At 42.8% G+C, this 19,468-nt stretch overlaps 1 long non-coding RNA gene across 3 annotated transcripts; it reads right to left on the bottom strand.

Moving 5' to 3' along the window:
* Positions 1-775: 775 nt before the first annotated feature.
* LOC130386528 (uncharacterized) lies at positions 776-12,408 on the bottom strand. Of its 3 annotated transcripts, XR_008896130.1 has the most exons (13): positions 11,968-12,408; positions 10,447-10,605; positions 10,036-10,213; positions 9,816-9,920; positions 8,395-8,499; positions 7,674-7,778; positions 6,953-7,058; positions 6,231-6,335; positions 5,509-5,613; positions 4,959-5,021; positions 4,478-4,594; positions 1,693-1,843; positions 776-1,450 (listed from the first exon to the last, which is right to left on the bottom strand). It is a non-coding gene; the product is annotated as an uncharacterized LOC130386528 (long non-coding RNA). The 3 variants fall into 3 exon arrangements; XR_008896129.1 differs by having other exon boundaries at positions 10,036-10,605; XR_008896131.1 differs by having other exon boundaries at positions 4,478-4,591; positions 10,036-10,605.
* Positions 12,409-19,468: the final 7,060 nt, after the last annotated feature.

Raw genomic sequence — 19,468 nt, 5'->3', positions numbered from 1 at the left:
ACAAAAGTAAACAAAATTGGTCATTGGATGGATCTGATCATGTGACTCACAGAAGCTGGGAATCAACTGCGGTTTTTTGCCTGATGAACTGTGATTGGATTAGGCCATTGACATGGGTTTTAACCCTTTGCCGTCCCTAAATTATGCTTTCCACAGGCTACTATCTACTCAGTTGTATCTACTTAGTTAATATAAGTATGACACACACACACACACACATACTGGTTTTCATGTTGGATGGGGACCAACGTTCTGAGCATCACTTGCGGGGACCACCCTTTCTAAAGGTTCTACAGGTATGAAAAAAATCTGGTATACTCACAAATGCTGTGTAAGCTTATACACAACTTCAAATTGTTGAAATGATGAAGTAGTGATTTGACCATGCTTTATGGGGACTTTTAAAAAACCAGTAAACATGGCCTATGAGGACTTCATTTACATATATTTTGCATAATTCACACAAATTCCTATGCGATTAGTGGGGACCTTGCAACAAGTATACATTACATTGAAATGTAAAATTACACCTCTATCCATATTACTGCATTTGTAAATCTAAAACCAAGTAGTATTAAGACAGTAGTACATTAATGATTGATAAAAATCAATCAACATTGCAGATTAAGATTGATATTGCTAGGAATATGAGTGAGGATTAAATTAACATTTAAGGATGTAGTAAAAGGGTATTTATTCACCTAGTACGAAGGATTGAAAGATAGAAGCTGGATAGTTTCAAGTCAGCTTTCTACTTTTTTAATTTTCAGTCACAAGTATGTCATTTCCGGCTTAGAATATCAACCATAATCACCCAACTACAGTTTCAGTCAATCTCCTTAAACTATGCAACAATGCTAAGACTAACTACCTCTTGAATTCCAAGACATGAATTACACATTTAAATTGCAAAAGTAAACTTTTATTGAGGTCTCACTCATTATTGGGCTTTTATTGGCCCTTCAACAAGATTTGTTGGATACAAAGCATCTGGAAATACAGAATCAAGGTAGAAACGTCACCATATTCTTTTAAAATTATGCCCTTTTTGGCCTTTCTGAGCAAAATGATAGTACTGAACGACTACCTGAAATTTAAATCTATAATAATTAAACTTCTTTCAGACTCATGTTTCAATTACGTGGATATATATACATGTATAATAATTAAAAATTATTATACATGTATAATGTATAATATTATACATTATACATGCAATGTATAAACTATTTTCATTGCCACTTCTTTTTGTAGGACTTAATTCGGTTATGAATGTAGAATTTAAGGTTCTGCCAATCCCGGTTCTGTAGTGCTTCTGGTTCAACCCTTAAACATTTCTCGCAATCACTCTTCCCAGGTACAATGCAAGAGGTGATGAAGCGAGTCATGTGCCTCTCGACTGCCTGGACCTCCGTCGGCTGCCAGGGTTTTTTCTTCTTTGCAGCTTTACCTTAAAGTGGGCAGAGAAAATTGTAATTCAAACGGTTAGGAATGTGTGCTGGAATTTGGTATACAGAATAAGCCAGTATCTACAGTAAAGTAGAAAGTAAACTTATGTGCACTCTACTTATGGATCAAACATTGATTTGTGCATTCTGCCACTTGAACTTAACTGAAAATCAACACTGGGGAAAAGGAACAGCTAAAAGGAATACAAATAAATTGTGCAATATGATCACTGTCTGGGCTCACTTTTCATACATTCAGGAAAATGTGAATTTGTAATTCATGTTCTCTTTTTTTCTCATGGCGCCGACTTCTTCCGGCATTTCCACCAAAGGCCGTTGTCTGCGTTTCTTGGGTGGTGGCATTTCAGGGCTCTCGATGTGAGGAAGAGTCTCTGCTGATGGTTTTATGGAAAATAATCCAAATTCAACATCACCAGAAAGACACATACTTTACATGTTCTATAGAATGCTGACAATACCCAAATGATGACCTTTTTGCAGGAATGTTTGTCATTAGTGAAAACGAGTGCATTCAATCATTAACGTTGTTGATGAGGGAAATATAGGTGCAAAACAAACGGCCAGACCAACCAAATATTGAGGTAAACTTTACCTGACCAGGCCATACAGTTAAGGTTCTTTAAAGATCCCATGCCATGCTATTTATGGATGCTTTAATATAGGTATTAGTGGGCCACAAACACAGTATTCAAAGACGTCCCCGAAATTCAGCCGTGGTGCAGAGTTACAGCCACTCCGAACCGTTCGCACATTGAGCTTCCCCCAAACGCGCTGTTTCGGTGGGCGTGTCAAGGCAGGTCATGGAGGGGGGTGGGGGTGTGGCCCTGAGCAGCTTGTAGCCACAGTACAATGCGCTCTGGTTACGGTGGGCGTGTCAAGGCAGGTCAAGGAGGGGGGTGGGGGCGTGGCCCTGAGCAGCTTGTAGCCACAGTACCATGCGCTCTGTTTAAGGTGGATGCATCGCAATGGCTCGTAGAAACCCATATTATACATAGATATCTATATAATATAATATAATATATATTATCACCTGGCCCTGAGCAGCCCACGGTACCATGCGCTCTGTTTACGGTGGATGTATCGCAATGGCTCTTAGAAACCCATATTATACATAGATATCTAATATATATTATCACCTGGCCCTGAGCAGCTTGTAGCCACGGTACCATGCGCTCTGTTTACGGTGGATGTATCGCAATGGCTCTTAGAAACCCATATTATACATTGATATCTATATCATAATATATATTATCACAGCCAAAAGCTGTGTGAGCCTCCAGACGATAGGCTATTATGAATCTCAAACGACCGCGTCTTCTTCAGATTGATGTGGAGGTGGAAGAACCAGAGACGTCGGAGAACCCGACGAAGTCCTTTGTGATTCATTATATCGTCTGGAGGTGCACACAGCTTTTGGCCGTGATAATATGCATTATTTGACATAGATATCTATGTATTATATGATATTATTTAGATGTAGAGCCCCAGGACTGTTACGCAAGTGTTGTACACGTCCTTGTTATTTGGATAACCGTTCTGCTGTTGGTGTGATGGCGCATAACACGTCGGACTCTCGTCTCTGGTATTTCTACAACGAGACTCGTTGTGGGGGTTATCTCAGCCATGGTTGAGAATGAATTGGGGGAAAGGAACTTTGGCTTTGACTCCCTGAAGTACATGAACCACGACATGGAGGAGAAGGGGATTGTTGGCCGCGAATGTATCCCACTTGAGCGTTGACCGCCGCCTCGGCAGCGGTCAACGCTAATCACCGCCTCCTGAAGCCGAGGCGGTGGTCCATCGGCAGCGAGGCTCCGGCGGGAGACGACCGCGTTCAACAATCCCTTTCTCCTCCATGTCGTGGTTCATGCCTACTTCAGGGAGTCAAAGCCAAAGTTCCTTTCCCCCAATTCATTCTCAACCATGGCTGAGATAACCCCCACTACGAGTCTCGTTGTAGAAATACCAGAGACGAGAGTCCGACGTGTTATGCGCCATCACACCAACAGCAGAACGGTTATCCAAATAACAAGGAAGTGTACAACACTTGCGTTACAGTCCTGGAGCTCTATATCTAAATAATATCATATAATACATAGATATCTATATCAAATAATACATATTATCACGGCCAAAATCTGTGTGCACGTCCAGACGATATAATGAATCACAAAGGACTTCGTCGGGTTCTCCGACGTCTCTGGTTCTTCCACTTCCACATCAATCTGTAGTAGACAGAACCGCGCGCTGCCTGCTGCCTGCTGCCGGCGCGAGGCACCACCGCCCGGCTGCCCGCTGCCGGGCGGTGGTGCTTCGCGGCGGTGGTGCCTCGCGGCAACCGGCGGCAGGCAGCATGTCGCAGTTCATGTACTTCGATGTCGTTCTGCCATTGCATTTAAAATTCTGTAACTAGCCTGTACTACGAACTAAGCAACTACCATAAAGGTATTAGCATTTAGCACTAGCTCAATCACGACTCCTTCAGAATTCTTGTGGGTGGTTACGAACCAACCAAGTGGGCAGGGCCATGAATAATAGTTTGACAACGCTACGTCACAGTGTCACCTTATCCAGATCGGCTCATTTCTTCTGCCTTTTTCCTTTCATTGCCTATTGCATTCAGCAGACAAACTGCATAGATTTCAAACTTACCACAGCTCACAAACTTATTCAGACCTATGTTATTTAACAAACAATAGGAAAAATGTGATTTTAATGGCATGGGCTCTTTAAGGATGCATGTTGATTAAGTATGCCACGTGAGCCAATTGAAAGCTAATATGCATCATCTTAGCTTTCAATTTCCAAACAGATATTGCATAAATCCCCCCATTATAGGCATATGCATTGAAAATAAACTAATAACAATTCATCCCCCAACCTTTTTATATTCTGATAGGGCTGTTATAACTGATACAACTTGAAATTGGTACACTGAATAAAATCCATTTCCAAAGAGGAACAGACAATCTTTACTGACGTACAAAAGACATGTGTAAAGAGTTCACCTTGGGAGGAAGGCCTCATAGCGCCGACTTCTTCCGGCATTTCAACCAACGGCCGTTGTCTTCGCTTCTTGGTTGGTGGAATTTCAGGGCTCTCGATGTGAGGAAGAGTCTCTTCTGCTGATGGTTTTATGGAAAATAATCAAAATTCAACATTACCAGTAAGACACATACTTTACATGTACTATAGCTTGAAGACAAAACCCAATTTATGTCCTTTTTTGCAGGGATGTTTGTTGTATTTAGTGAAAACAAGTGTATTCAATCATTAAAGTTGTTGATGGTTAGAAATAACTAAGTGCCAACCAACTCTTGAGGTCAACTTTACCTGAGCAGGCAATACATTAAAGTGTTTTGTTAAGGACTTAAGTTTGATTGAAGTATGCCATGGATTATGTTAGATTCTTTGCATAATTTTAGCTTTAAATTCCTAAATAGTTATTCCATATGTCCCCAAATGACACTTACAATTGACATTACATACCATCAACAGTAGATGAACAGTGTGCCCCCTGTGTGCTTTCGTCTTCACTTTCAAGAACCTTTTCTGTGGAATTCATACAAGTTATCATTCATACCAGTTATCAATCATTGATATCAAAACACAAATATCTGTTCCTGCCCAGCCCAGCTCTTTCTGAGATCACACTTTAATAACATGCTTTGTGGGGACATTTCAAACACAATGTTAATGTTCCTTGTGGGGACCAGTTGTCTCCAACGTTTCACCCAAAGCTTCTAGCCAAACACTGACTAAAAGGTGTGTTGTGGGGACGTCGTGAGTGTCCAGAATAGAGTGATAATTAAGCTAGAAAGAAAGTCCCTCTGAAGGTTAAAATATATTTTAAATATCCCACGACCATACATCTTATAGTTGCATTACATCAAACTTTTTGGCTGTATTTATTTAAACCAGAACACAACCAAAATATACTTCCTTTCCTATTTTGGCTAGCTTTAAAAACACAAAAACTGAAAAAGCAAGGCTATCAGAGAGACTATAATTACATTTGAAGTGATAAACATGAATGTACCTGTTTAGTGATTTTTGGACGAGTAGCATCATCATCCCCTTCGGTATTTGAAAGGACAGGTTTCGAGCCCCCATCTAGCAGGGCATCGTCTCCAACTGTGGTCATCTGTAAAAAAAACAAAAACAAAAAACATTTCACAATGACTATTTTACATTCTGAAAACAAAACATGTCAATTTGATGTCCACTGTAAAACATGATTAAGATTAACGACAGATTCCGAAAAATCTCTTGTATGACATGCATGCCGATATACACCAGGCCGTAGAGAAAATAAACTATACATTCATTGTCAAAATATCTGTTCCTGCCCAGCCCAGCTCTTTCTGAGATCACTCTTTAATAACATGCTTTGTGGGGACATTTCAAACACAATGTTAATGTTCCTCGTGGGGACCAGTTGTCTCCAATGTTTCACCCAAAGCTTCTAGCCAAACACTGACTAAAAGGTGTGTTGTGGGGACGTCGTGAGTGTCCAGAATAGAGTGATAATTGACCTAGAAAGAAAGTCCCTCTGAAGGTTAAAATATATTTTAAATATCCCACTACCATACATCTTATAGTTGCATAACATTAAACTTTTTGGCTGTATTTATTTAAACCAGAACACAACCAAAATATACTTCCTTTCCCATTTTGGCTAGCTTTAAAAACACAAAAACTGAAAAAGCAAGCTTATGAGAGAGACTACAAATACATTTGAAGTGATAAACATGAATGTACCTGTTGAGTGATTTTTGGACGAGTAGCATCATCATCCCCTTCGGTATTTGAAAGGACAGGTTTCAAGCCCCCATCTAGCAGGGCATCGTCTCCAACTGTGGTCATCTGTAAAAAAAACAAAAACAAAAAACATTTCACAAAGACTATTTTACATTCTGAAAACATAACGTGTCGATTTGATGTCCACTGTAAAACATGAATAAGATTAACGACAGATTCCGACAAATCTCTTGGATGACATGCATGCCGATATACACCAGGCCGTAGATAAAATAAACTATACATTCATAGTCAAAATATCTGTTCCTGCCCAGCCCAGCTCTTTCTGAGATCACTCTTTAATAACATGCTTTGTGGGGACATTTCAAACACAATGTTAATGTTCCTCGTGGGGACCAGTTTTCTCCAATGTTTCACCCAAAGCTTCTAGCCAAACACTGACTAAAAGGTGTGTTGTGGGGACGTCGTGAGTGTCCAGAATAGAGTGATAATTGACCTAGAAAGAAAGTCCCTCTGAAGGTTAAAATATATTTTAAATATCCCACTACCATACATCTTATAGTTGCATTACATTAAACTTTTTGGCTGTATTCATTTAAACCAGAACACAACCAAAATATACTTCCTTTCCTATTTTGGCTAGCTTTAAAAACACAAAAACTGAAAAAGCAAGCTTATGAGAGAGACTATAATTACATTTGAAGGGATAAACATGAATGTACCTGTTTAGTGATTTTTGGACGAGTAGCATCATCATCCCCTTCGGTATTTGAAAGGACAGGTTTCGAGCCCCCCATCTAGCAGGGCATCGTCTCCAACTGTGGTCATCTGTAAAAAAACAAAAACAAAAAACATTTCACAATGACTATTTTACATTCTGAAAACATAACATGCCAATTTGATGTCCACTGTAAAACATGATTAAGATTAACGACAAATTCCGACAAATCTCTTGGATGAGATGCATGCCGATATACACCAGGCCGTAGAGAAAATAAACGATACATTCATAGTCAAAATATCTGTTCCTGCCCAGCCCAGCTCTTTCTGAGATCACTCTTTAATAACATGCTTTGTGGGGACATTTCAAACACAATGTTAATGTTCCTCGTGGGGACCAGTTGTCTCCAATGTTTCACCCAAAGCTTCTAGCCAAACACTGACTAAAAGGTGTGTTGTGGGGACGTCGTGAGTGTCCAGAATAGAGTGATAATTAACCTAGAAAGAAAGTCCCTCTGAAGGTTAAAATATATTTTAAATATCCCACTACCATACATCTTATAGTTGCATAACATTAAACTTTTTGGCTGTATTTATTTAAACCAGAACACAACCAAATATACTTCCTTTCCCATTTTGGCTTGCTTTAAAAACACAAAAACTGAAAAAGCAAGGCTATGAGAGAGACTACAAACACATTTGAAGTGATAAACATGAATGTACCTGTTGAGTGATTTTTGGACGAGTAGCATCATCATCCCCTTCGGTATTTGAAAGGACAGGTTTCGAGTCCCCATCTAGCAGGGCATCGTCTCCAACTGTGGTCATCTGAAAAAATAACAAAAACAAAAAACATTTCACAATGACTATTTTACATTCTGAAAACATAACATGCCAATTTGATGTCCACTGTAAAACATGATTAAGATTAACGACAAATTCCGACAAATCTCTTGGATGAGATGCATGCCGATATACACCAGGCCGTAGAGAAAATAAACGATACATTCATAGTCAAAATATCTGTTCCTGCCCAGCCCAGCTCTTTCTGAGATCACTCTTTAATAACATGCTTTGTGGGGACATTTCAAACACAATGTTAATGTTCCTCGTGGGGACCAGTTGTCTCCAATGTTTCACCCAAAGCTTCTAGCCAAACACTGACTAAAAGGTGTGTTGTGGGGACGTCGTGAGTGTCCAGAATAGAGTGATAATTAACCTAGAAAGAAAGTCCCTCTGAAGGTTAAAATATATTTTAAATATCCCACTACCATACATCTTATAGTTGCATAACATTAAACTTTTTGGCTGTATTTATTTAAACCAGAGCACAACCAAATATACTTCCTTTCCCATTTTGGCTTGCTTTAAAAACACAAAAACTGAAAAAGCAAGGCTATGAGAGAGACTACAAACACATTTGAAGTGATAAACATGAATGTACCTGTTGAGTGATTTTTGGACGAGTAGCATCATCATCCCCTTCGGTATTTGAAAGGACAGGTTTCGAGCCCCCATCTAGCAGGGCATCGTCTCCAACTGTGGTCATCTGAAAAAATAACAACAACAAAAAACATTTCACAATGACTATTTTACATTCTGAAAACATAACATGTCAATTTGACGTCCACTGTAAAAGAGGATTAAGATTAACGACCGATTCCGACAAATCTCTTGGATGACATGCATGCCGATATACACCAGGCCGTAGAGAAAATAAATGATACATTCATGGTCAAAATATCTGTTCCTGCCCAGCCCAGCTCTTTCTGAGATCCCACTTTAATAACATACTTTGTGGGGACATTTCAAACACAATGTTAATGTTCCTTGTGGGGACCAGTTGTCTCCAACGTTTCACCCAAAGCTTCTAGCCAAACACTGACTAAAAGGTGTGTTGTGGGGACGTCGTGAGTGTCCAGAATAGTGATAATTAACCTAGAAAGAAGAGGGAGTCAAAGCCAAAGTTCCTTCCCCCCCAATTCATTCTCAACCTTGGGTGAGATAACCCCCACTACGAGTCTCGTTGTAGAAATACCAGAGACGAGAGTCCGACGTGTAATGCGCCATAACACCAAAAGCAGAACAGTTATCCAAATAACAAGGAAGTGTACAACACTTGCGTTGCAGTCCTGGAGCTCTATATCTAAATAATATCATATAATAAATAGATATCTATATCATATAATACATATTATCACGGCCAAAAGCTGTGTGCGCCTCCAGACGATATTATGAATCACAAACGACTTTGTCGGGTTCTGCGACGTCTCTGGTTCTTCCACTTCTGCCTGCTGCCTGCTGCCCTCTGCCGGGCGATGGTGCCTCGCGGCAACCGGCGGCATATCGCAGTTCATGTACTTCAGCGAGTCAAAGCCAAAGATCCTTTCCCCCAATTCCTTCTCAACCATGGCTCAGATAGCCCCCACTGTCTCGTTGTGGAAATACAAGAGACGTCAAAGAACCGACAAGAAACATTTGCGTTACAGTGTGTGTATTCACACACGCACATGTGGCGCTCGCACGGTCGTGTCTCATTGGCGGGCCAACGTCTCTGGGCGGGCCAGGCAGAGTAAGGGGAGGAGCTTAGATGCTTTATGACCACATAAGCGGCTTGAGCCTCAGCGCGCTTGAGCCTTCGTTTTTTCAAAGGCGAGCAGAACAGCTAGTGCTCGTTTTACACCAAACGCAACTGGGGGACCATAGGCAGGCTAGGGGAACTCATATTTATGTTAGAAAACCTCATAGTGAGATTTTCATGTCATGGGACCTTTAAGTTTCCTATTTTGGCTAGCTTTAAACATAAAAACTGAAAAAGAAAGGCTATAGAGAGATTAATAACATTTGAAGTAAACAAGAATGTACCTGTTGAGCGATGTTTGGATGAGTAGCATCACCCACTTCGGTATTTGCCAGGACAACAGTATGCAAATCTTCTACCAGCAGTGCATTTGGTCCAACTGTGGTCGTCTGTAAGACATACATTTAACAATGAAAATCATTTACAAGAAAGCAGAAGTAGAACTTAAATTAGTAAGTAGTAATTTGAAGTCACTGTTTAACAAACTGTAATTGCGCCACATACTTCTGTTCTCCATGGGCAGTCTTCACCTCCATAATCGTATGAAATTTCTTCTCCTTGTTTTATGTCCATAAGGGCAAACAAACAAAGATGTGGGCTTCCATTGACATCAATATTTTTCATTTTACAGTTTGGACGCCTGTGTTCGTCGTTAACGAGGCGCCCAAGTGAACCGTCATCTCTGGCGGCATCGATACTAAAAAGATGAAACATGAGGAAAGGGGAACATAAATGTCATGACAAGTTCATGGAAAAATAATTGTTATAGTTACAATGCAGGATCACATGGCTCAATCAGTTTAACTTTCTGGAATACATTGTCAGTCATATTTAACAGACAATGTATTCCACAAAATCAGAGCCTCACCTAAAATAGAGTATAGAGTATAGTTTAGGCGCAACTTAAATACTTACCACCATGTTTTCCCTCTCCACCTAAACATGAAAAGAAATGCAGTACATGATTCGTGGTATATCAGCCTCCTTCTCTGGGCTTCAACAACAGGAATTCTCCCCTGTATTCGAGAACGAAATCTCCTTGAGAAATGGAACCCTTTGCAAATACACCACGACCTGTAAAAAAAACATTTGCACCATAAAAAGAAAGCATGCATGTCCATTTTGGTTTAAAAATAAGTTAACCGTAATGTTTTACAAATGCAAATATTGTCTAAAAAGGATTGATAACACAAAAACTGACAATAGATTGCAGCTGATTTGACATAACCGATTGCATGTCATAAATATTGTATATGATAGCAATTATTAACTGAGAAATCCCCACATTTAATATCTTTCCTTTCAATGCATTGATGTAGCCTACTGCACATCCAACATGCAAGTTTTGTCCGTCTTTGCAATCACATGATTCCTGACATCTTTAAGGGGACTGATGCGTGGAGCCATTTTCAACTACAGGAACATTTAAATACATAAGTTAATTTAAATTCGTTTAGTAGTGGAGATCCTCTATACCCCTACTCGCAGTACACTACGCGGCACTTCACTCAAGTTGAAATCTTTCACTCCCTGCATGCCAGAATGAACCCAGCATGGAGGAGATATCTATATAATATCACGGGGTCGGGTACTCCTACGTCTCTGGTACTTCCACAACAAGTAAAGACTCGTAGTGGTGCTTCTCTGCCATGGTTGGGAAGGAATTGGGGAAAAGGAACTTTGGATTTGACGCCCTGAAGTCCAGGTGAAACTGCGACATGGAGGAGAAAGTGATTGTTGCCGTATGCGGACTCCCGTCGCCCCCGGAGCTGAACTCACCGGAGTCCCCCCGCAGGAGATCCGGGAGTCGCAAAATGCAACAATCACTTTCTCCTCCATGTACAGTTCAATCTGGCTTCAGGGTTTATGTGGAAGTGGAAGTACCAGGGACGCCCGAGAACCCAACGCAGTCTTTAAACTGCATAATGAGATACGCAAAGAGATAACTCTTTTAACACTGTTAAACATTCAAACGTTTTTAGTTTGTATTATGTGTAACTCCTTCACAATGCATTGCATGACAATGTGAATGTCCCTCGCTGGTTGGAAAAAACAGTGAAATAGTTCTGATAGGTAACGTTTGTAATCCAGCCAACTAGCGGAGTAGCATCCAGCTGTAGACCCGGAGGTATCCGGGCCGGGGCACGTGGTGTAGCAGCTCGAGGAATTAAGAGTTTATCCATTTTTAGCATAAAACACCAAAAATGAATGTTGAAAAACTCGACTGGGGCAACCAAGGGGCCGACTGTGACGCAAAAACCGCCGGAAAAAACGACCTCCCAGTCCCACACAACAGGTCCCGTTTCCCCACCACAGGCCCCGGCTCCGGCTCCGGCTCCAGCTGGATGCTATTTAACTAGCTGTCCGGCTAACTAATTAGAGTTCATTTGAGGGATGAATACTGGTAATACTGGTTTGTCATGCCAAAGTACCTACCGTGTGTTTCCCCTTTGCTCCTTAGAAAAAGCTCTTCTGTCATTATCTCCTTAAATCGCCGTATCAATCCTTAATGAGCTCCAAGCAATTTACCAGACCAGCGAACAGTCAGGCACAGTTACTGCTAGCGGGTACCTACCTGGAAGTGGGCGGTACCCAACCATATTTGGAATCCGTGTTTGGCGCAGTGAGTGCACTTACAGCCGCAAACCTTTAGGGGCGCATCTTGGCACCCTCCCAAACACTCACACACCTACCGGTAAACGTGTGTTATGGGCCATGGCTAAAAACCACACAGGCACCTTTAGAAAAAGTTCCTGTATTCATTGTAATGGGTTATCCTTATGGGGACCTGCTTTTTTGTCCCCACACTGCAAGAGGTCCCCATGACGTGACTGTGTTTACAGATTGATGTCCCCATGACGTGATAAAGACCAGCACACACACACACACACACACACACACACACACACACACACGTCTGATGTCAGGTGGTGCAGCGGCATCTAATGCCCATGATTTAATCAGTAATTGGTTGATATGCTACATTGAATATGCCTTGTTCACTAAAAACAAACAAGACAATTCATAGCCTAGTGGCAATGTCTGCCGTTGCACTGCCCTGAAGCGTGCTACTGTGACACACACACACACACACACACACACACACACACACACACACACACACACACACACACACACACACACACACACACACACACACACACACACACACACACACACAATAACATTAGCTATACGTTTACACACAAAGTATCATCATTTTTGAATCCTTAGAATATGCTGAATACTTTCTGGGAGCACAGTGGTTCATACTACTTAGATGGAGAAGACTAACACAAAGTCATAATAAGTGCACACTGAATACTTCTTAGGATACCTTGTGGTTCAAGCTAGTCTATGTGCTGTATGGAGAAGACTAGAACAGCAAGCCTGTCTGCCAGTAGGCATAAATAAACACATTTCAGAAAGGATGTTCATGTGTTTTGTCCAGGTTTTTCTGTTTTAATAAGAATAACCTGCACCAGCTAAGTCATGTTTTTTTCTTCTTGATTTCAGTGTCTGTTCCACGAGCAGCTCTACCAGCTCCTTCGTCTGATTCTCAGCAGCAAGTCTGGACCGTGCTGAACAGTGCTTTAGATATCAGTGATATTTTAAGTGATGACCTGTGCTTCGGAGAAGATGGCAGGCTTGTGACCAGCACACCAAATGGAACCTTGCCAATTTTCGAAGACTCCCTCCAACTAGGGCCTTCTATTGATGCAATCGCCAACCTAATTTCTGTGCCTGAGCTCATGGATATGGACTTACAACCTCCATCTGCGACCGCCTCTGATCCTCAACCATCTGCGACCGCCTCTGATCCTCAACCATCTGCGACCGCCTCTGATCCTCAACCATCTGCGACCGCCTCTGATCCTCAACCATCTGCGACCGCCTCTGATCCTCAACCATCTGTGACCGCCTCTGATCCTCAACCATCTGCGCCCGCCTCTGATCCTCAACCATCTGCGCCTAGAATGAGACCACGGGCCCCCTGTGGAGTGAAGTGTCGGCGTCAGTGCTCTACACACTTTTCAGAGGAACGAAGGATGACCATTTGTAGGGAGTTTTGGGGCCTGAGCTACAAGGACAAGCGAGCCTTTGTTTTTCATTCTGTCAGTCAAATGGGGAGGGAGAAGGTCTGTGCCCGCCCCAGCAGGAGAGGCAGGACCTTTGTTTACCGGCTGAAGGATGCCAAAGAAAATCCCCACCAGGTGTGCAAGCTGTTCTACCTTTCCACTCTCGGCTACCACCCTGGGAATGACAGCATCGTGCTGTCTGTCATGGGCAAAGAAATGTCAACAGCCCTAGCCCCACCGCGAGATGGAAGAGGTAGACATGCTCCAGCAAACAAGCTGGACATGGAGCAGCTCTATTTACACATAGAGTCCTTCAGGCCGACCATCAGCCACTACAGGAGGGAGCACGCACCCTTCCGCCGGTACCTCCCCAGTGACATCACCATTAAACTTATGTTTGCTGATTTCCAAGACAAAGGCCACCAGTGTGGGTATGATACGTATCGCAAAGCAGTGAGAGCGAAAAATATCAGCTTCGCTAAGTTGGGAGAGGAGGAGTGTGAGGCCTGTTTGCGTCAGGAGCAGCACACCAAGGAGGCGCAGCACACAGAGGATGTGGACTGTCCACAGTGTCAGCAGTGGAAAAAGCACAAAGAGGAGGCCATTGAGACCCGGCAACACTACCGCAGTGATGCGGAAAGTGACTGGCCTGCCGGCACAAGTGTCAGGAGTGTAGATTTGCAGAAGGTCATCATGCTACCGAGGATGCCTGGTGTAAAATCGGCACTTTTCACCAGGCGTCTCTCTGTGGACCACGAGACCTTTGCCACGGTGTGAGGAAAGACAGAGAAGAAGGACAACATCAGTGTGGTGTGGCATGAGGGCGTAGCAGGGCGCAGTGCCAAGGAAGTGACGTCAGCTTATCTGGAGGCGCTTGAGAAGGACCGTGACTGCGAGCATGTGATCTTCTGGGTTGACAACTGTAGCGCTCAAAATAAGAACTGGTGCCTCCTGTCCTCGCTGGTTGTGCTGATGAACTCTGACCTGGTGGCCATGGATGATGTGACCCTGAAGTACTTTGAGCCGGGTCACACATTCATGTCAGCAGACAGCGTGCACCATGGTGTGGAGCAGGAAATGAAAAGACGACCGGGAGGATTCATCCACGACTTCGAAGACTTCCTCTCGGTCGTGAAGTCATCCAATTCCAAGAAGATGGAGGTTGTGGAGATGACTAATGACAACATCATGGACTGGGCAAGTGGCCAATCCACAGCAAAGCTGAGGAAGGCTCCAAAACTTGCCGACCTGAAAGTCATCCAGCTGAGGCGTGGGTCAAGGTCCATGTGGGTGAAGACCACACATGGACAGGAGCAGTTCGTGGAGGTGGACTTCCTGAAGAAGAAGTTTGACACGAGCATGCCTTCCACCTCTAGGTTGAGGGATGTTGGTGTGGAGGAGGCGAAAAAGGACGACATCATCCTGAAACTGGTCCCCCTGATGCCAGCCTCCAGAACCGATTTCTGGAGGTCACTGAAAGTGCATGTCCCCAATGGAGATGAAGAGTAGGGAGGGGGAAAATGGGCGTCATTCTCTATCGTTATCTCTCTCTTTCTCTCTCTCACACACACACACACACACGCGCTCACTCTCTCGTTCTCTCTCTCTCTCTCTCTCTCTCTCTCACACACACACACACACACACACACACACACACACACACACACACACACACACACACACACACACACACACACACACACACACACACACACACACACACACACACACACACACACACACACACACACACACTCTCGTTCTCTCTCTCTCACACACACACACACACACACACACACACTGCACCCACCCCAAAGGATTGACATAGACGTTTTATGTGTTTAATGTGACAATTGACAATTGACAAGTTCATTGTTGTACAGTATGTGCTTAATATGATAATTCAGTGGTGTGTGTGTGTGTGTGTGTGTGTGTGTGTGTGTGTGGGTGTGTGTGTGTTTTGGATAATCTGTTTTTATAGGCTGTTTTTATAAGTATTGGACATTTTTTCTTGCTCCGTTACAAAGAAGAGTGTTCATACATTGTGCTCAAAAGCTTGTTTGATGGTGAACACTGTAAATAAACATGATTATTGAAATTGTTGTCAGAAACCTTTACTTTAAGTTACACATACAGACAAGTAATTTCAATTATTTCAGTCAGAAACATAATACAGTATATGACACTGAGGTCGGTCAGAGAGTTTGTGTCAGTAATGTGAATACCCGTGTTGAAATACAAAAAAAAATATGATAAATGTGAAGTCACATTATGATAATCATGGTATTGGTAATTGTGATAAATGAAATAGTATTACTATTGATTAATTAATAGGGTCATTTTTCCATTGTTATCATACCACTGAGCTTTAACATAGAAGTTACTGCCTTCTGCCTTAATATGACAAATCAACATTCCGAAGGCAATGCTAAGGCAGAACACAGTAACTTCCAAAAAAGGTCAAAGGTCAAATTTGAGTTAATCTTTTTCTCAATGAATAGATTAAGACAGGCATACACTACAAACTGTGAAAATTACATCATTGTAGCTATAACCACATTGTGTGGACATTAGGATAACTTTAAAGCCATTTTTTTCAGTTTCACACTCTGAGTTACTGCCTTTTGCCTTAGCAGGGCAGTATTGTGGTCAATTTCAGGACTTTCGCCCCGGATCGAGATTTTTTCACACATCCCACGTTGTTCACTGGGGTCATATTAGTCTATAACAGTTGAGATATTCTCCGCTAAATGAAGCGCATACAAAACTTTCTCAGCACCTAGACTATCTCTAGTTCTCCTACTGCCTGCCTGTCTTCCCGTTATCGGACCTCCGCCTGCCTGACTACCCGTCCATCGTTGAGCCCTTGCCTACCCGATCGCCCGCCCGGCACCAGACCCCCGCCTGCCTGACATCCCGCCTCGCTTGTACCTATAAATCCCGTTGCCCTTCCCCTGTCTCCGCCTCCCTGTGTCCAGCACGTTCCTTAACATAGTGGGACCGATGAACCTGGACAACAGTATTCTACATTTGTATTGATAAGTTACAGTTGATGATAGGGTATACTTCCAGGCATTTAGCTGATAATAAAATAATTAACAAAATAAAAGTATTCATTTGTATTGATACAGCTTTATCCTCTACCCTTGTTATTTATCTGGATGTTTGTCCTTGTTTTGAAAATTTGCTCTATACTAGGAGTTACAAATCAAATCATAATAAATTCCATAATCTAATAAACATCAATACATTTTAATACACATTTTTAATAAAGAATTGATAACATTCTCTTTTAGGATGGTACATTCACCTTATATTTTCATAGCCGTTACGAGATCTGCTTTCAATTCCATATTCTATATGTTCTTTTGCATCTCCATTTTATGTCAATTGTACATTTTTCACACAATGCTTATGATTTTTTAACAATTTCTTATTTATATACAAAATTCATTGTCAAGGTATTGTTGAATTACATAAAGTTGTATGACAAAAATGTGTAAACTGTCTGAAGTACAGAGTACACATGTATCATTATTTATTTATTTAGTGCGTAAAGTCATGTAATACATTTTGCTCTAACATTGTATATATTTTCATTAGGGCACAGAGAGCGACACCATGAGCGATGGATTCATAAAGATTGAAGTCCCAAATAAACCAACATTCTTTCATTCTTTATATTCGACTGCCTAGCAGTAGACATATTGCAGATATTTAAAGGTCCCATGACATGAAAATCTCACTTTATGAGGTTTTCTAACATAAATATGAGTTCCCCTAGCCTGCCTATGGTCCCCCAGTGGCTAAAACTTGCGTTTGGTGTAAAACGAGCACTAGCTGTTCTGTTCGCCTTTGAAAAAACCGAGGCTCAAGTGCGCTGACAAGTATGATGACGTCCTAAACGTCATCATGCTCCTCCCCTTCCTCTGCCTGGCCCGCCCATGCCGCTTTCACACCAAAAAGAACCGAGAGCCAGTTCCGGGCTGGTGCTAGGGCCAGTTCCAAACTGGTTCCAGCCTTACCCCAGTTAAGAACCGGTTGGTTTCACACCGGCCAGAGCCCGCCATGGAGCCGGCGTAAGCAACGTCATGACGTCACTGCAAACGTCTCCGCTAGTGAGCTTGGACAGAAGCATACGGCCGACATCTTTCTTTATTCTGGGTGGAAATAGTAACATAGTTACGCCATTAAATGCGTTTATGGAAACATTTTTAGAGAGAAATGTGCATTTTTACTTTCATAATGTTCGCTCGGTGAATGTGAAGGATGTTTGGTTTGATAGTTATGACGAAGAGGGAACGCTCCGTTCACTTGCATGGACATGGACTCATCTAGCTGCGTTGGTGCGTTGACGCGTTGAACCACCACACAATGATCAAGCGTCAGGTTAGGCGCGCAGAAGAACCCTCGCGCCAGTTTCAAACACAACAACAACAATTTCGTCTTCGATTCAATCCGTGTATGGTTCGTTCTTTGAATATTCCGATTTAAAACAAAATCAGAAAAAACAAAAAAGAACCATACACGGATTCACGTCCATTGTTTACTTCAGTGTTTTAAAAAATGCCGGTCTTCGTTGGTCTTCCTGTTTATGAAGGTACGGATAACTCCGCCCCCTGCCCCCGGCGTAAAAGCGGTTCTAGTTCTAGCCCAGCTCTAAAGTGGGGCCAGAGTTGAACCGGTTTTTAGGGGCCGGAGCCGGTTCTTTGGCGGTGTGAAACCAAAGCCCTGGCCCTAGCTCCGAACTGGCCCCGATTTTGCGGCGGTGTGAAAGGGGCACCAGAGACGTTGGCCCGCCAATGAGACTCGACCCTGCGAGCGCCACATGTGTGTGTGTGTGTGTGAATACACACACTGTAACGCAAGTGTTTCTTGTCGGTTCTTTGACGTGTCTTGTATTTCCACAACGAGACTGTTGTGGGGGTTATCCGAGCCATGGTTGAGAAGGAATTGGGGGAAAGGAACTTTGGCTTTGACTCGCTGAAGTACATGAACTGCGACATGCCGCCGGTTGCCGCGAGGCACCATCGCCCGGCAGCGGGCAGCCGGAAGCAGGCAGCGTGCGGTTCAGTCGACTTCAGGTTGATGTGAAAGTGGAAGAACCAGAGACGTCGCAGAACCCGACAAAGTCGTTTGTGATTCATAATATCGTCTGGAGGCGCACACACCTTTTGGCAATGATAATATGTATTATATGATATAGATATCTATGTATTATATGATATTATTTAGATATAGAGCTCCAGGAATGTAACGCAGGTGTTGTAGCCTACACTTCCTTGTTATTTGGATAACCGTTCTGCTTTTGGTGTTATGGCGCATAACACGTCGGACTCTCGTCTCTGGTATTTCTACAACGAGACTCGTATTGGGGGTTATCTCAGCCAAGGTTGAGAATGAATTGGGGGGAAGGAACTTTGGCTTTGACTCCCTCAAGAACATGAACCACGACATGGAGGAGAAAGGGATTGTTGGCGGCGAATGTCTCCCGCTTGAGCCCCGCTGAGGGACCACCGCCGGAGGCGGAGGTGCCTAAGCGCTGCCCGGCAACGATCCCTTTCTCCTCCTTGTCGCAGTTCAGTCTACTTCACATTGATGTGGACGTTGAAGAACCAGGAACGTCGGAGAACCCAACGCGGTCGTTTGAGATTCATAATATCGGCTCACACAGCTTTTGGCCGTATATAATATAATATATATTATATGTGTTACGACCGGCCTAGGGGAACCGGACATAACAAATGGTGCCCCCCTCTTTTCCCCACTCCCAAGGACGACCAGGCACACAGGGCTGCAGTCTAGCATAAGGTAATTTATTCAATGGCTGGAGCCTCGGGGTGAGCATAGCCAAAACA

The sequence above is a fragment of the Gadus chalcogrammus genome, chromosome 7 (assembly GCF_026213295.1).
Source record: "Gadus chalcogrammus isolate NIFS_2021 chromosome 7, NIFS_Gcha_1.0, whole genome shotgun sequence".
Classification (NCBI taxonomy): Eukaryota; Metazoa; Chordata; class Actinopteri; order Gadiformes; family Gadidae; genus Gadus; species Gadus chalcogrammus.
The sequence above is the reverse complement of the archived record's forward strand: the minus strand, read 5'-3'. Positions and strand labels throughout refer to the sequence as shown.